Source organism: Schistocerca americana, chromosome 1, assembly GCF_021461395.2.
Source record: "Schistocerca americana isolate TAMUIC-IGC-003095 chromosome 1, iqSchAmer2.1, whole genome shotgun sequence".
Classification (NCBI taxonomy): Eukaryota; Metazoa; Arthropoda; class Insecta; order Orthoptera; family Acrididae; genus Schistocerca; species Schistocerca americana.
The window spans coordinates 1,097,078,085-1,097,091,434 of NC_060119.1; the positions used below are offsets into that span (position 1 = coordinate 1,097,078,085).

General features: G+C 42.3%; 1 protein-coding gene across 1 annotated transcript in view; it reads left to right on the forward strand.

The window, feature by feature from the left end:
• The first annotated feature begins 1,545 nt into the window (after positions 1-1,545).
• Positions 1,546-13,350, forward strand: part of LOC124550615 (GTP-binding protein Rhes-like) — a 475,888-nt gene continuing 464,083 nt past the window's right edge. Inside the window, exon 1 of the mRNA XM_047125341.1 lies at positions 1,546-1,664. The gene's annotated coding sequence lies outside the window, so the exon portion shown is untranslated. The remainder of the gene's footprint in view (positions 1,665-13,350) is intronic.

The window sequence follows — 13,350 nt, forward strand, 5'->3', positions numbered from 1 at the left end:
ATAATAAACATTGTAGAAGATACACCTGTGGCGTATAAAATATTCTGTCCAGAACCAAGGGAACAGTCAATTAATCCAGTTTACCGAAATGTTTGACTTTTTCGTTCAAGGTGCAAAAATGGTTCAAATGGCTCTGAGCACTATGGGACTTAACTTCTGAGGTCATCAGTCCCCTAGAACTTAGAACTACTGAAACCTAACTAACCCGTAGGACATCACACACATCCATACCCCAGGCAAGATTCGAACCTGCGACCGTAGCGGTCGCGTGGTTACAGACTGCAGCGCCTAGAACCGCTCTTCCACCCCGGCACCCCGGCCGGCCGTTCAAGGTGCACCAAAGACGGGTGGGCGGGGGGGGGGGGTGGCGAATAAAAGCACAAAATGAATAGACAGCAGTGGAAGTGTTCACAAATGATTTCATACCTGAAAGAGAAAAGGCCTAGAAGAATCGATGAATGAAATGGACAACATAGTTTTTCACAGTATATTGGTTAAGTATAAATGTATAAATGATGACGGCCTCTCGTTGACACTTGTTCGTTAGATAACATGGTAGGTAGCGCCTGCTCAAGTTTTCCCAATTTGATTGCATTTGCACAACAGTTCATGAAAAAAGCTGTGTTGTCAGTTTCTCTACTCAGTTGTTGAACAGGAGAAAGGAGGAAGGATACTAGCTGAAAGTCAACGTTAGGAACGGGGTAGTAGCGGAAGAAGCCAAAGAGGTCACTTAGCACTGAAATAAGATTTTATATAATATAATTAGGTCGTTATAGGTGAAGAAAATTTTCTGCAGGAATAGAGTTGTGCTGTTAGTAACCAAAGATCTGAACTATGGAGAAAATTTGTGAAAGTGTATTTGTGAAGCGCCGTTCTCTCTGAAAGTTAAACGCAGGCGATGGGACGTCATATGAGAAGAAACAGGAAGACTGTAAAATGTAAAACTATTGAAAGATGCAAATAACAAAATAGAAAAGTAAAGTTCTAAATAAGGCGCGATAAAAGATAAGTGAAGAAAGAACACACAAAGCACGACGAAAAGAGAGGGCAGGTTAGTGGGATGTTCATGCTGCTACCGGTAATAGTTAACTCGATACTGCATTGAAAAAAATGGATGAAATGCTGTAAAATGTACAGGAGCAGAAAATATTTGGAAATTGTTAACCAGATTTCGAAATTCTTGAAAGTAATAAGTACAGGGTGGTATAAATATTAGTAAGAGAGACAGGAAAAGCTGGAGGGCGTAATCAAACCATTCTGAAGAATGGTGAGTGAAAGAAAATCCCTGATAACCTAACCTGAATGTGTGTACGATTCCTGATTTAACGTACCGTAACAAAGTGAAAGGTTCCGCATTTGAAGAGCACCTCTTGTTCCGTGCCCACCTAAACCGCTACCTACCTGCCCTTGGATGACCGGTGTTGTCCTACGATCCAAAACAATGAGGCCCCCTCCCGAGCACCGGATCAGGACCTCAGTGCGCATGCGCCCCCAGGCGTCGCCTATATAAGGGCGGCGCGTCGCGCCTGCTCGACTACTGTGCGACTGCCCGCTGCCACAGCCAGAGACGAGCTGCCGCCTCCTCCTACTGCCGCCTCCTCCTAACACGGCGGCGACATACCCGCATCGCAGCTCGCGCTAACACTTGCTCGCTAGATCTCGGGGTGAGTAGCATCAGCTACATTTTTCCCCACTGCTGCTAGATTTTCCACAACTATGTTTGAAAAGAAAAAGAAAGCTTTATTATCACTTTGTCCTCTAAATTTTCTAGTTCTATAAACAATAAGGATGTCGGTTGGAAGGTCATGGTCTGAGCTAACTTACGTATCTTCTCCGTATCTGGGACGAATTCCTTAGGTTTTGAATGGTGTAAAGGTCCGATCACGCAAGTAATTACAATAATGTTCGGTTAATAGGAAAGCACTAGAGTAAAAATCGAGAAAATCAGAATACTGTTGTTAAGAAACTTTGTAGCCAACTATTCAGTAACAAAAATTTGATGTCTGCTAGCTAGATTTAAGTATGAATAATACCTTCGGTTTCTCGCGTATTTCGTTTCCTCTTACCTAACTACGAGGGAAATTTTTCATTTGCGGTAGAGGGATAGAGAAACTACGCACCGTTGAAAGGATAGTGATATGAAAGGTAGAAATCGCGACGCGATACTCGAATTGAACAGTTTAGGGAGCAGACGGGATGTGGGGTAGGAGAGAGAAAGCGTCACGAACACTCGGTCGCACACAGTGCGTCGATTTGCTAGCTGTAGCTGTAGATGTAAAACAACGAGAAATAAATTACAAGTTACTTTTGTTGTTCAAGGACTCGGATACTGCAGCATACAGTCAGGTACATGTGCAATACAAATGTTGCACGCGGAGCTCTAGTAGCAAATTTTACTGGGTCGCGCTTAAGAGATCGTGCGTTATACCTATTTCATGTGTATTTACCCTTCTTTACTCTGTGTATACGCATCAGCAAATTGTAAACGTTATTTCTTAACCAGAAGTTGTACCGCAGCCCTTTAATTCACAATGTTTTCTGTGTTATCAAAAATTAAAATGTCCATTAGACACAGCTTCATTGTTCCCTCAATTTACTATGAGTACATATTTTAGAAGGACAGAAAGGTAAATTAAAGGGAACTTCTGAAATATTCTTATCCATTCAAAAATATTGTTGTTGCCAGACATATATAAGTGTGTTCTAAATTAGCATGAAATGATAACGAAAGTTCAAATCATCTGCAAGACAAGTACTCAGATTTTTCTGCCTTGATCTGAAGTAATTTTTTCTGTGTTATACGGCAGTTTATCGAATATTCAGTAAAAGGATCGGGGATAATCAGTATTAGGTTTAGACGGAATAGGGAAGTAGTATCTAAAAACCATGTCGAGAAAACGATAATCTGAATGGAGAACTAAATGAGCTCGGGAAAATGTTTGTGTTTAGAAGTACTCTAGTTTCGTTGTACGCGATTTGCATTTTTGTTTCACGGGAGTCGTGCACCGTGATTTGATCCACGACCCCCGAATTGTAAGCCCAGCGACTCGATTTACACATCCTTGCATTATGGGAGTGAATACCGGAAGAAGGGGCCACTAACAAATTTTGATTTGTCTTATGTCCCCTCCAAACTACAGCATCGAAAAGGTACTACATGGTGGCACGTCTACCTTACAACTAATTCATTACAAAGATATCGTTTCCTACGTAGGATTTGTACCTAAATATTTATTCTCAGTAGAAAGAGTACATTGTTTCATTCTGTACCAAACAGAATACCGTGTATGCAAATGCGTCGCTGCGCACACCTTAGGTAAGGTGAGGTTTTATGAATTGTAGTTGCAGATTTCGCGACGTACAGTAAGACTACAGAAAGCTAGCTTCGCATTCATATACCTGAAATGTCTCTAAGATTTTGTTTCCAAAATAAGTACAAGTCGTAGACATTCAAGTGTACATTATGCAACAGCAATTTCGATACATCACGTAGATGTTGTATTTGTCGTCATTTATAGAAAAACATAAACACAGCTACAAATCCAAAGTGGAAACGGGTGTTTGGCCTTCTCCTGTCACGTACAGAGTGGGAAATGTGAAATGAGAAAGTATGACATTTTCTGTAGAGTTAGAAACTTTGTTTTACATATTCGTTCTGAGTCACATCGTGACTCTAGTTTGGTTACCTTCTCTGGTGCGATTTCAATCTTTCGTTTAATACAGCGTCTATAAAAAAATTCGCAGCGTAGAGTATTCTCAGGGTAATTTTTGCAGCGAACAGAACCCTTAAAAAGAGGACTGAGCAGAAGGCCTTCAACGACACAGTTTTTTAAAGCTTTTCTCATAATTACCTTCTTCGTTTACGTTTGTGCATGGCAGCATAGCTCGCATTTTCTTACAAGAAATAACAAAATAACTGATACAAAGAGCATTTTACTGAAGGTAGTAAATGTTTGTAGAACAGGTCAGTGCTCGAATGAAAGCCTAAACTTAGTTTCAGCTCATTGATCTATCTATCTCTAATTTCGTTGTTAAATACTGTTGGCACTGCATCTGTTCGAACAAATTACTCAGACGTTTCACGTTACAGCACTTTTTCCAGTCATCGGAATGGTGGCTGAGGATTGCTACTTTTTTCCGTTATTAAAAGCTGTATTGGTGGTCCATGCCAGTTAAGTAATTTTCGTTTCACTAATATTCAAAGCTGGATGAAAGTTGACACTAGATTTTCGTAAAGAACTGGCCAGCGCAACGGAACAACTGGCACAAAATGTGTAAATTTTGTGTTTTAATGTCTTATTTATAGGTAGAACACGCAAACAACTGAGCTTCACCTTAAAAATGCCTCAAAGCTCTACAAGTAAAGCAGTCAGCTTGTTTACTAGATGATTGTAGTTAGTGACCGGTATTACAAAAAGTGATTAAGGTTTAACGACCTGTGGACGATGCGGTTATTAGATAAGAAAGCGTTTCAATAACTCAATTTTCTGCTAACAGATTAGCTACTCTTGTTGTCGGCTGGAAGTTTCTCGTTGTTAATTAGACAAGTGAGCGGCACAGCTCGTGATTACAGCGCGTGGATTAGTCGGAAAACCAACTGACGTTCACCGTTCGTTAAAATCTCGTTTATGCCGTACTTGAAAGTAATCCAATTGAAAAGTTTGCGCATCGGAGATGGAGGTGAGTTGATAGCCGCTTTTCACAGCATCATCAAGAAAATACAACGTGTGAAGGTAATCTGTCGATAATGTTTTTATGACTGTTAAAATGTAATTACCTGCCAGCTGAGGTGGTGATGCTTCTTCCCTTCAGAGGAGATGATAAAGTGGAATACTGGCGCAGTATTTTTCTCTTTAGGCGCTTGTCGAAAAGGAATATAAAGTAAAACGAAATGAAAATCGAAATTAATCACGACGCTATATTGTTTTCATTTCCGCCGCACTGCCACACAAAGCTGGACGCAGCAATTTACTTGTAACAGGTATGTGATTTTCGACGGCCTGCTGAACACATCTCGTGTGTCATGACAGTATTGTTTGTCGCCTCTTACTGAAAATTACTAATCCCATCTTCGACTAATTTAGTACCAGAACGAGAAATGTTCCTATCATAGTACCAAAAAAACCGAATATGTGCGTGAATTCTTAAGGGACCAATGTGCTGAATTCGTCGGTCTCTAGGCTTACACACTACTTAAACTAACAGAAACTAACTTAGCCCGAAGGAGGATTCGAACCTCCGTGGGAAGGGGGGGGGGAGAGGGGGGCGCAAAACGAATATGTCCTGGGCCAAGTTAGGGATCTAAAAGAAGAGAGCTAGATTTTCGACTTATCTGACAGCTTCAAAGGTATTTAAATGAGGTGATTTTTTTCTGACAGTTATTTTTACAGGAATTTTCAGAGTACTTTAATTTTCTGCGTGGTCATCGATAAATCTTTAAATGCTCGATCAAACATTATACCGTTTTGTACGGGGCTGCGCCTAGTTCTGATGTGGCGCATGCATTGTTTTGTACGTTCAAAGATTTTTCGATAATTTTAAGCCACTGATGAATAAGAACTTCACCGTATAAACAACGGAACGATAACCAACTGTAATAATCAATTTTTTTAATTATATCCAAGTGCAGCGATTAAAATGTAACGCATTTCTACGAAACAGTTTCAGGTGCAAACACATATTTTATTGCACGTAAGACTCGGATGATAAAACATTTTTGCAAATGCTTCTTATACTTGCTGAAAAATATATTTTTTATTATTATCTGTATCCCTTTAAAATGTCTTAGCAAGTGCGATTCGTGTAAAACAGGAGTTTACTTGCATTTTATGTGCAACTTAACGCAATTTGAACTGATTCGCAGAAGTTAGCAACATTGAAGTGGAGCACGCAAAAGAAAAAACGTGTTTCTTGCACGTAAAATACAAATGACGTTACATTTTTGAAGGCGAATTTTCAATTTACTGTAATAAACAATTTTTTATTTGTATGATTCACTTTAAACGGTCTTACGCATTCAGTTCACGTAAGAACGGATTTTACGTCGTACATTTAGCTCGATTCTGAACAATAGTATCTCGACAATGGATAAAAAAATACTGTATAAAAAAATTCGTTTTGACTTTATCAATTTATGCACCCTCGTGCAAAATTTGAACCGCTGCGTGCAAGTTTAAAGTGTAGAAGTGGCGAGCTTCAGAAATCTCCCAGGAAAACGTGAGTTTAACACGTAAAATCTAAACGAGCAAGATTTTTTTTCAGATGGTTAAAACTCTTCCTATAGCAGGGTCCGATACACTGTGGACCAAATGTGAACCATAAGCCTTGGTCCAGTCCGGAGTTATGTAAGGGTGGCTGTATTCGGACAAAAAATCTTAACGATGCCCAAACAAATGGTGCATTTAGCTGAGCATTAGTTTAAGCCTAATTAAAATCTTTTACAAAGGGAATTAACCGATTAGCACAATTTGCCTGGGCGCCAGCTCCAGTTCGTCTTTCAAAACTTGCTTCATGTACTGTAACATAGAAACACTCCGTCTTCAGGCCACGAGTGGCCTACCGGGACCATCCGACCGCCATGTCATTCTCGGTGGAGGAGACGGATAGGAGGGGCGTGGGGTCAGCACACCGCTCTCCCGGTCGTAAGATGGTATCCTTGACCGAAGCTGCTACTATTCGGTCGAATAGCTCCTCAATTGGCATCACGAGGCTGAGTGCACCCCGAAAAATGGCAACAGCGCATTTCGGCCCGAATGATCACCCAACCAAGTGCGGACCACGCCCGACAACGCTTAACTTCGGTGATCTCAGGGAACCGGTGTATCCACTGCGGCAAGGCCGTTGCGTAACATAGCAACAGTAGGACATAATGAAATTTTCACTCTGCAGCGGAGTGTGCGCTGATATGAAACTTCCTGGCAGATTTAACAGTAGGACATGTCTGAACGGCCATATAAATGGCTAAACAAAAAACTTTTCACCCCACGTTCCTAGTTCAAATATGAACCGAGCAACAAGCCACCCCCCACCCCTCATATCAAGACCGCGATTCTGTGTGAGGTCTTTTCATACATATTTGTTACAACGCTTCCGCGCTGTAACGATTATGACGCATTGGGCAACACTTCCAGTGGAAAAAAGATTAACATGCTCTTTCCTAATGAACATAAACAACAAGGTAGCATTTGTTTTCTTCGGCATCCTGTCATTGATAAAACCAAGCAACACTTGAATGGGAAAAGGGGGGCTGGAGGATACGATACATGCTGCATACACGTCGATAAATTTTGATGAATGCTTTGGGGACGACAGCGTCGAATTTCAAAGTGACAACTACAGTTTCGAGAGGACAGCTGTTGTTGACATGCTCGTTTGGGGTTGGAACATTATTAACAACAACCTCAGGTCTTTTATTAAAATACACTGAATAAAATATAATTCGAACGCCTAGAAGGAGTTGTGCGAGACAAACGAAGGTTGGTAGACGTGTTTCTAGATCTGAAAGATGACGTACACTCAAGTTTCGCAACAGTCGCATACTATTGCGTCAGTTTGAGGATACAAATCAGCTTTGCTTTAAGACCGCGCTGTAACGGCCGTATTAGTTACCTTTGAGACTGGGCGCAGTATTTATTTAACCGTATGGCTAGGGCCCCCCGTCGGGCAGGCCGTTCGCCGGGTGCCGCTCTTTCAGTTTGACGCGACATCGGCGACCTGCAGTCGATGAGGATGATAGGATGATGATGAGGACAGCACAGCACTCAGTCCCTGGGCGGAGAAAATTCCCCGACCCAGCCGGGAATCGAACCCGGGCCCAGAGGATTGACAATCCGTCACGCTGACCATTCAGCTACCGGGGGCGGACATTGGACGTAGTGAGTTGTTGCTAGTCATGAATGCCTTTAAGACGACGAAGACGCCATTATCAATAGTCCACTGGAGTTTGAGCGAGGATGTGTAATAGAGCTTCGAGAAGCTGGATGTTATTTCCGTGATGTTGCAGGCAGACTTAGCAGAACTGTAGCCACTGTATACGATTGCTGGCAGCAGTCGTCACGTGAAGGTACAGTCCAAAGAAGACCGGGCTCCGGACGGCCAAGTGGCACTACTGCGGGGAAAGACCGTCGTGTTGGGCGTATGTCTGTGGCTCTTTGTACTGCATCTGTAAATTTGTAAGTCCGTTTGTTGAGTCGATAAGATGTGAGCCGTTATTCACGAACAACATTCCAGCGGTTGTTTTCCAACAAGATAATGATCGCCCATATATTGTTGTTGTGACCCAAAATGCTCTACAGAGTGTCGACAAGTTGTGTTGGTCCACTCGACCAGCAGATCTGTCTCCAGTCGAGCACATATGGGACTTCATCGGACAACTCCACCGTCATCGGCTAACACCATTAATCGTACTGATCGAACAAGTGCAACAAGCGTGGAACTCCATCACACAAACTGACATCCAGCACCTGTCAGACGCGTGTATGCACATTTGCAACCGTGGTTTGACGCGGCATGTCATGGATTACACGGCCCCTCCCGCCGGAGGTTCGAGTCCTCCCTCGAGCATGTGTGTGTGTGTGTGTGTGTGTGTGTTGTTCTTAGCATAAGTTAGGTTAAGTTAGTTTAAGTAGTGTGTAGGGCTAGGGACTGATGACTTCAGCAGTTTGGTCCCTTAGGAATCCACACACAATTGAGCAACTGAACACGTTTGAATGCTTGCATTCAACATTCTGGCGGTTACACCGGTGTGGTCTTTCAACATTAATCACATATATATCTTACGTAGACAAGTGTATTACCGAAATTTCATTACCATACAGTAATTATTTCTTGGTGTTGGGAATTTTTTTCCGTAAGTGAAACTTCGATAGTTTTTCTTCCTGTATGAAACCTAGCAAAATCTGTAGTCATTGGCTGGAGTACAGCGAGTGGGCAGTAGGATTCTCTTTGCAATTTGTTTAAATCGTGTAACCAGCGACAAAACTAAAGAGCCGTCATGTCCACCCTGTCACAATAATAGATACCAGGTTGTCGCATCAGTACTTCAGCCCACCTCACTAAAGGAAAATGTGGCCAGGACTGTATGGCTGTGCAGCTGTTAGTTTACAATTCGAACTTACACTTTATTTATTTCTAAAACTGCCATACATGTTGCAATCTCTATTACTGTCGCTACTAAGTAGTTAAAACAAAAAAATTTTACAAAAATATCACCTAGTGCCACAAACGTTGGAATAGTTAGTTATATTTCATGCTGGGAAATATTTCGAGGGAGAATCACATCGCGGAGTAGAAGTATATACCCGCAATCGAAATTTATAATTTTGTCTGTGTTGGAAAACAGGGAGAGACTTTAACTTCTTCACTCTCTAGATACAGAGTGGTTGCATCCAAACATGTCTCCGACCGTTTTCTGGTTGAAGGCATATGCGACACTCATCGGTGAAGAGAACGTAATGCCAATCCTGAGCGGTCCGTTCAGCATGTTGTTGGGCCCATCTGTACCGCGCTGCATGGTGTTGTAGTAGCAAAGATGAACCTCGCCGTGGACGTCGGCAGTGAAGTTGCGCATCATGCAGCCTATTGCGCTCAGTTTTAATCGTAACACGATGTCCTGTTTCTGCACGAAAAGCATTATTCAACATGGTGGTGTTTCTTTCAGGGTTCCTCCGAGGGATAATCCGTAGGCAGCGGTCACCCACTGCAGTAGTAGTCCTTGGGCGGCCTGAGCGTGGCATGTCGACGACAGTTCCTGAATCTCTGTACCTCCCCCAAGTCCGAACAACATCGCTGTGGTTGACTCTGAGATGTCTGTACACTTGCCTTGTTGAGAGCCCTTCCTGGCATAAGGTAACAATGCGGACGCGATCGTCTAGGCATGGTTGAACTACAGACAACACGAGCCATGTACCTGCTTCCTGGTGGAATGAGTGTAACTGACCGGCTGTCGGACCCCATCCGTCTAATAGGTGCTGCTCATGCATGGTTGTTTACATCTTTGGGCGGTATTAGTGACATCTCTGAACAGTCTAAGGGACTGGGTCTGTGATGCAATATCCACACTCAACGTCTATCTTCAGGAGTTCTGGGAACCGGTGTGGTGTAAAATTTTTCTTGATATGTGTATTATAATGGAGTATATTGATGCTTGTGAGACACAATAGACACTTTGTTGGACATAGTGGGGCTATATTCTCCTGACTTAATAATTCGTTAAAGAGAATGGAAAAAAATGCATGGCTGAGTGGTTAAGAAATGCATGTGTTTAAATGGGAGAAAATGAAAACCTGATTCTTGGTCACTCAGAGAGAATGGGATCCACCTGAAAGTGGTGGATGGATTTTTAGCTTATTGCCAAATGTTAGAGACATATTACATATGACATCCAAGCCCTTCACAGGACTAGTGCACTTTCTTACTCGTCAGGGTCTGAGATTGGTACGGCCGCTTTTGGTCACTATGGAGGAGCTTGTATCTAATGATACCTAACATAATTCGATGGCTCGCAATAGCAGAAGAATAATGCTAAATGACATCATACACACACATGTGTGTGTGAAATCTTATGGGACTTAACTGCTAAGGTCATCAGTCCCTTAGCTTACACACTACTTAACCTAAACTATCCTAAGGACAAACACACACACACACCCATGCCCGAGGAAGGACTCGAACCTCCGCCGGGACCAGCCTAAATGACATCATAATAACGTCGTGAATCTTTTCGGAAAAGGAAAATACCGAAGTCTTGAGAGAACACGCTTTCGGTCCTTCATACCACGTTTGCGTGGTTGTAAAGGTGAAACTCATCTGTGGCAACATACGTATTGTATTTGACTTGGATAATCATTCAAATAGTTCAGCTACGAATAGTGCCATGTTTCATGTTATTATATCATTCATTTTATGAACTACCGAACTCTGTTAACAGCTTATATTCTTCCACTGCAAGAAAAATAGCGTTGCTTCAAAATTTGGGCAGATAACAGAATTAACAATATTAGTCTCATAGCAAACTAGTCGCACAGTGCATGTGGAAACATTCTGATTTCATGAGATACACGAGATATTTAGGAAGTATTAGGTCATTTACTGTAATATGGAAACCCTCTGAGTACTACATAAGCTGCAGTAAGAAATGAGAACTGAAACGAAGAATGCGATACCCCAGTGCCTGTGTTGCACCGTACTTACAAACAACACATACAGTGCCATATCGTATTCATCCGCCGACACCAGGCAAGGAATTTTCAATAAAAATGTCTCCCCTGTACGGGAATATATCATATCGATGTACGATTGCAGGTTGTAGACTCATGGGTGACCACGTGTGGAAGTTTAGGTCACGCCTAGAGGTGTGCTCGGATAGCCTAACGGTAAGGGGACCGATGGCGACAAGTGGGAAATCCGGGTTCGAGTCCCGGTCCGGGACAAATTTTCACTGTTGTCACTTTGTTATACAACTGATGGTTGTTAATATTCGCGAATGCGTATATATTTCGTGGAAAACAAAGAATCTCCTTGACTCTTTGGTTTGCTGACGTGCCAAAAACACAGAAAGCGTCGGGAGGCATTGCAGCGCAGATGAGCGTCTGGAGTGACGCTAGGTGTGGACTAGAGTGTCATTCACCCGCACAGGTAATTACTGTTGGGAGCGGTACGGGGTTTGAGTAGAGTCGCTGGCCGTCGATCGCCTGCGTGTTTACAAACAAGAGTGGCAGTGCGCAGGTGGGGCGACAGTGGCTCCGGCGGCGTCGCAGCGGCCGATCTACGCAGCTGCCGCCGGATTCCCAGATGCTTCCGCCTGTTAACAGTCCAAGGGCGTGGCTGGAGAGCAAATGAACTAGAAGCGTCCTGGTGGCAACCTATACCAGTGAGAAGTATTTTAAATACATAATGCATCACATCGACGTTGAAAGGGGACTTTAACTGATTAATACCCAAGGTCTAGATACTCTTTATTTGACAGTGGTTTGCTTCAGTCGTAATAATTTCATTAACTGATTTGTAAACGAAGAATTTTAAGTGACTGATGTGTTTCATAAGTTCAAGAGGTATTATATTCAGCACTATCTTAGCCCCTGCTCAAGAAAATACAACTATATTGATATTTGTATTATGAATTCAAATATCTGTTTCTTGCTGCAATCTGCATCTACATACATACAACTCAAACTACCATACTGTGCACAGAGGGGGGGGGGGGGGGGGGGGGTGTACCTTACTTAAGAACTTTCACCCAACAGAAAGAAAGCTTGCGATTGCTATTTTTGTAACACATGTGTGACCACATTGTACAAGTAGACTCTGGATTAAAGAGTACTCAACAATTGTTATCGTCAAATTATCTCTGTGCATTAAATACTGAGAGGGGCAATGGCTTTGCTGCAGTGGATACACCAGATACCGTGCTATCATCGAAATTAAACGCTATCGGGCGTGACTGGCGCTTGGATGGGTCACCATCAGGGCCGACATGCGCTGTTGCTATTTTTCGGGGTGTACTCAGCCTCGTGGTGCCAACTGAGGAGCTACTCGACCGATTAGTAGCGGCTCCGGTCAAAGAAAACCGTCATAACGACCGGGAGAGCAGTGTACTGACCACACGCCCCTCCTATCTGGATCCTCAACTGAGGATGACACGGCGATCGGATGGTCCCGATGGGCCACATGTGGCCTGAAGACGGAGTACATTAAATACTGAGAAATGTGTATGGTACTGAAGCTTTCCTCACAAAATTAATATAACAGAGCCATACCATATGCTACTGGCACATTGTGGATTACTTCATATACATTTATCCAGATATTTTAAATGTAATTATTATTCTATGTCCATAAATTACTTTCATGTTGTGTAACTGTTGTGTAAACAGTAATTTCATAAACAATTCTTTTTAGTGCTTGGTGTGTGACAGAAAAACTCTCATATTTTACTAGGCGTCTGTACCACTGATAAAGGCAGTTTACTGACATTCTCAATGCAGCGAAGTTAAAGCTATAGAGATGTAGGTTCATGTCTTTGTACTTCTCATCTTTGTGATAATGAATAACCAAACTTCTGCTGCTTTTGGAATAAGGCAGTTTTTTAGCGTACAATGATAATACAATTAATGCTGTAAAATACTGAGAAGAGCGGCCTATACGACACAGTCACCCATACAGTATTCCTTTGATAGCTCTGGTTGTTTTCTTTTGCTACAGGAATTTTGTTAGTGTACAGTACAGTCTCGACAGAGAGTAGTACAAAGAAGAGATTTTAACAGAAAAAATTCTAGCATGTAAGCAACTGTTTTTCACTTAGAATGATTTCTAATTTGTGAAAGATGAAACCACTTTTAATAGCTCGTTATA